General features: G+C 35.8%; 1 pseudogene; it reads left to right on the forward strand.

The window, feature by feature from the left end:
* The first annotated feature begins 5,079 nt into the window (after positions 1 to 5,079).
* LOC108639408 lies at positions 5,080 to 5,481 on the forward strand (annotated as a pseudogene).
* Positions 5,482 to 5,872: the final 391 nt, after the last annotated feature.

Consider the following 5,872-nt stretch of genomic DNA (forward strand, 5'->3'; position numbering starts at 1 on the left):
CTCCCTCGTGGATGCTGGCAGAAAGCCAGCTATCAGCTGCTGCATGTGGAGAAGACAGACAGACTGCTGCCTCAGAAGATGCTGCTGCTTAAGGACTGGAAGGGATCTGTCCTTCTTTCCCTCCTGGACTTTTATTTGGAGGGGAGAAGAGATCTGATCAGTGTAAATACTATATGTCATGGTAGAGATAGTTGTGATCGCGTGTATAATGTGATATGGTATTTATTTGTACAGTCATTGTAATATATTTCCCTTTCCCCCACTTTGAGTCTGGTGTGTTTTGTCTGGAAAAACCCATCTCACATTAGGTTGAGATGTGGGAGTGGGAATGGAGCTAGGGAATTGGATTTGGGGGCTATCTCAAACCATGACAGGGATGTATTTAGCTAATTTTTTTTCCAAAGTTTTTTATCAGACTTGTTCACTTTTGCATACTCTGCTTCAATCCATGATTCAGGAAAACATTTTATTCACACTGCCCTGTATGATATGTTTGAGTATCAATTTAAACAGGGGTTAACTTATGCATATTCCTTCGTGATTTCTTAAGTCTTGTATTAGATTTGTTAACATCATATCCTAAATTAATACTATTCTATGAGGGGTTTTTCTAACAGAGATTTTTTATGCAACTGACCAAATGTGCAGATAATATTTGAATCAAATATATCGGATTTCAACAAAATATCTTGCATTCTTTTGTTAGAGATATGTGACTTGAATTTCCTCAAAAACTTACATGAAATTTGAAATCGTGGAACCACTGGAAACTAACACATCTTTTGGCAGAAGTAGCACTTTTATTAGGTCACTAGGAAACAGAAGGAATAAAATTGTGTCGATAAATGACAAAACATGAACACTGATTAATACTGTATTCTGCTGAATATGAAAAAATAAATTATATAGAAATTTGTTTTGCTGTTTCAGTGGATTGGGGAATAAGGAAAATATATAGTATGATTAAGAAAAATCCAACAGTTTGCACTCCCTCAATACCTAAAAGATATTCCAAGAACTAAAAGAAAAACAAAAGACCCACCCAGTATTCTCTCTGGGATCTTCAGTCCTCTTTCTTTGTTTTCTATCTTAGCAATTCCAACCACATCCACTTGGAAACTGATTCCTCCAGTTACGTAAAATGAACATTACAGAGATCTAGTAAAAAGTTTAGAATTCTCTTCTATGGAAACTTATTTCCAGACAGTGAATGGTTCTCACATTTCTGTGTCCTCTCTTTTTGCCAAAATCTTCTTTGGACAATGCTGGAGAAAAAAGTACAAGCTTTACTCTATAGGATCATATTTTAAAGACTCAGAAGTGATGTGCATGTTTGATTTGTTTAGTTTTTTTTCCCTCCTTCTCCAGTCATATAAAATCACAAAGAATAAAGGAATCTGAAGCTAATGATTTTCAATCAGTTCTAGAGGGAAGGGTGGTATGCATGCAGGAAGGGAGCTCAACTCAAAAAATACCTTTAAAAAGGTTTGTCTTCTTTAAGTTTTTATCCAGTAAAATGAAACATTTTATTAATTCTCTCATAAGTATGTATCTTGCTTTTGCTAGGAAGAGCACTGCAACTCAGTTTACAAAACTATAAACTAGTGATTATAGCTTTAAAGATCTCAAAACTGGTGTTTTGAGTAACTTACTATTTTAAATTTTACTAGGCCAAAGAATCTCTTGCAGTTAAAAAATCTCTTGCATTTTTACAAACATGTTTTCTCTACGCATTGCTGTGAAAAAAAAAAAAAAGGAAAAGAGACCAACTTAACATTTTTTCTAATTATAGTTAGGTTCATGCAGAGTTGTCCCCAAGAGACTCAGCTGAATGAAATGCCAAGAAATTGGAAGAGTCTTAGAACACACATAAACATGCACAAATCTTTGCTATGTCTTCTTGAGTTGACGTACTTGAATTCTGAGCAAAGTTGATGATTAACTGTTTCTGATTCATGATTACAGCCAGAACCTGTAGATTAAAACATGAATGGAGCACACCCCTAAGGCAGAAAGAACTAATTGTGAGAATAAAATGGCCCAGATTAGATTTCACATAACTTAAGTACTAATTGGAAACAAATAAGTTAGGAGATTAATTGAACTTCATAATTCAGGCAGAGATCTTCCAGAAGCCAAAAATTCATTAGCTTTTCTTCTTAAACACGCAGAAGATCCTTGATACTGCTATATAAATGTATATAGTCATGTCAGGTATTACTGAAGTACCCTGAAAGACAACAAAAAGCTTTAAGCCCAAAGTCAATGATTGCACCTCTGAGACATTGGACATGTACACAAATAAGGAGAAGACTGGTTTTGCTAGAGAATTTTTTTTTTGGTAATTGGAAATCAAGGAGGAAAAGAAATGTCTGTTATCAGCCTCTCTACTCGTGTTTTTATGGCATAGTGTCTCTTCACCTTTGCTTTGACAATCATCAGACACTTTTAACTGAGTGAAAAAAACACAAGAATACAAGTAAAATGTTTCTACCCAGATACCCTCTGAATATTGAAAAGTTATTAAATAAGATGTGAAACTCACAAATTCTATTGCTTTATAAATTAATGGAAATTTTTTAATGAACCGCAAACACGGTTCACAAATTAGAGGTAAAGTAACATACAAAGAGAAATTAAATGCTGCTAATAGATGGAAGAATATGGTTGTTCAAGATAAGTCAAAGTTAAAAAGTAAATTATGTAAGTTATTTACTAAAAGACTCACTTGTAAAAATTAGTAGATCTGAAAACAGTCTAGGTAATGGTGTCCATTTTCAGTACATGATCATCCCAAAATATTTTATTTCAGCTCTTCTTTGCATGTGTCACTCCTTGAAGTTGCACTACCACATTGTCCATTATAAGAGCTGTGAAATTTATCTAATATATTTACTGTTCTGAAAAATCGTTGTCTCTTTCCAGTCAGTGTTTTGTATTAATCATTTTCTCTCAAAAGGAATACTGTTTTTTTGGTTTGCATCCAGACTTCTACACACTACTACTTCAAACAGAATAACAAGCAAAAGAGACATCTAGGATCAAATTTAATAGTATAAATCAAAGGAGAGAAAAAATTGGAAGAAGTGCTCAAGATTGTCCCAAAGAGTTCTTTAGAACTGCTGCCAAGGCAACTCCAGGAAAAAAAAATTCGTAATGCAAAGTCCAAAGAAGTTACTTATGATTACAGAAAAAAAAAAAAAAAGTGATGTAGTCAGTGGGCAAAAATAAAATGTAAACTACATCTAGCCAAAATGAGTTTGGTTTTTTCTTGGTTTATGATTTTTTTTCACAGAACCAAGCTTCTCAATAGCTTAATTTTCTACATGTTTAAGCAATAAAGAAGCCTAGGATAAATGATGCAATTTAGCTGGGCATTGCTTCTTGAAAAAAAGACGTCTGCACATAATGTGCAATCTTGATGCAGTATAAGCAGCAGTGTAATTGAGTTTTGTTTATCCAATATGTATGCCAATATGTGGACAGCACAACAGTCTATTGTGTTTGCTGGCAGGTAAATTTCTCATTTAGTGAGAAGATAGCTCTTCTAAAAAATCAAACACAGAACTTAATTGATAGTGAATGTTTAATTCATTTTCATAAAAATCAATAGTGTTTCTCAAGGGGATAAAGGTGAATTAATTCATTTATATAGATCTTTAAAGCTGGTGCATAGTAAACATGAGACGTTTAACAAAGGTTAAAGAGTGCTTGTTGATAAGCCTTCAACATAGCAACACTTTTGATTTGTTTGAGTTCTTAACACTGGGAGGATTATTTATATTAAATTATCACGGTATCATTCCACAGTAGAACAGGTGCTTCCTCATGTCATGGTCCTACTGCTAGTAAATTCATAACACGTGCAACAAATCAAAACAGGAAAAAAAGCATATTTTTAATGAATATAAGTGAATTAAATTCTTTTGATGTGAAAAGCATTTTAATATATATAGATATATACTGGATACCAAATGCCAGTAATAGTCTGAGTGACGTAAACATACAAACCCACTTTTACATGCTGGTTTGACTTCTTATGCCCTGAAATTGTTAGAGTCTCAGTAATAATAAAAAGAATGAAGGATAGGAAAAAGGGTAGACGTGAAAACTGCAGGGCTTTCATACAAGTCTATTACTATTAGTTTGATTTGCTATTCCCTCCTTTGATAATTCTATCACATGTTTTTGGGGGAGGTTGTTTTGGTTTGGCTTTTTCTACAGTCTTTACTGTCTGCTACAAATCACAAAATTAAAAGACTCCAAAATCAACAAAGCAAGTAAAGAAACAAAGATTACAAAGAAATATGCCTCTTTTTGTGAATTCAAATGGCATTCAAAAACATGTAGTAAACTTAAATATATTAAGACCTGTATTTTACAAATTTCTTTGCACAAGCATTAATCCTCCTTTCAGAACATACCTGGAGTTTTCTGTTGATAAATAGAAAACTGTTGATACTAAAGAATTGTAAAATTATCACCAAGAGAGGAGAAAACCTTGTTGAGAGTGAACAGTTGAAGATACAATAATGAAGGCAGAACTTCTCTTCATATTCAGAATAAAATAAAGTGAACAACTTAGCCACTGGAATTTCTTTAATTATAAAAACTTTTTTGATCTACCTCCCTTTGAGATAAGAATTTAACAAATTATTAACAGTGGTCATGCAGGTCCTAGTTGTTAACAGCACTAAGTGTACATTACATTCTAAATTCAGTCTGCTTCCTCCAAAACCAGCAAACGATAAGCAGAACTATTGTTTCAGATATGTTTGGTTGTCCATGTAAAAGACACACTTCCAAATTCTGCCTCAAATACAATGACTAAGTCACTCAGTTACATTGGTATTTATTTGTTGATGAACATTTGCAACTACAAAGGAGTTGCTTTAGAGGCTATTGATTATAGCAAGGCTTGTGTCTCACTTTTATCAAGAATTGCCAGAAATTTAAGAGTCTTAGAAGACTTCATTTCATAAGCTGCAAATCCTCTGAGAAGTGGTGTAACTACTAGACCTTAATGGAACTCAGTAATTGAGAACAGGGGTGAATACCTCAGTTTTGTTCTTCTGGGCCATTATGGCGGCGCCGGGGGCCATTATGGCGCTGCGGCGGTGGTGGGTGCTGGCGCTGGGCGGCCGGATGAGCTGGGGCCCCGCTCCGCCGTGCCGAGGACCAGCGCTGCCGAGGCCCTCGCCTGAGCCTGCCTGGGCTGTCCGCCCGCTGCGGTGGGAGTCGTCCTTCTCCCAGCCGGGCCCAACGGAGAGCGAGCCCAGCGAAGGACAGGTCTTCCTCAGCGAAAGCTGCGTGAAGAGACTGCTGGAGATTGCAGAAGGCTCAGAGTTTCTCAGGCTGCAGGTGGAAGGAGGTGGCTGCTCTGGCTTCCAGTACAAGTTTTCCTTGGACACAGTTATCAATCCTGATGACAGGCAAGGACAAAGGGGTGTAATGGTGATTAGGTATTACTGTTCTTTGTAAAAATGGTAGCAGAGGATGGTTGCGAACCATCGAGGGGAAAGAGATAAGAGCCATGATGTTTGTGGTAGCAGAAAGAGTTTTCCAGACAAAACATAGACTGTACCATTGTAGAGAAAGTAAGGTTATAGTAATGCAAGTTAAGTATTAAGCGTAGAGTTAAACTTGTGATGATGCTATATTGATGTGTAGTAGAGAGATTTTGGTAATATTTTAGTTTATTGAAGATTGCATGTTGATTAGAGTTTTTTTTTTGTTGTTGAGATATGTTGACATTGTCGCAGGAGCGAGGGGTGGAGTGTTGTCATGGTTTGAATCTTGTTTTCCCCCAGAGGCTAGAAAAGTGGTAGACCCCAAGGGGTGGAAACCCCTGGAAGTTTTGGAGTTCTGTCCA

Source organism: Manacus vitellinus, unplaced genomic scaffold (assembly GCF_001715985.3).
Source record: "Manacus vitellinus isolate BGI_N305 unplaced genomic scaffold, ASM171598v3 scaffold_2_pilon, whole genome shotgun sequence".
Taxonomy (NCBI): Eukaryota; Metazoa; Chordata; class Aves; order Passeriformes; family Pipridae; genus Manacus; species Manacus vitellinus.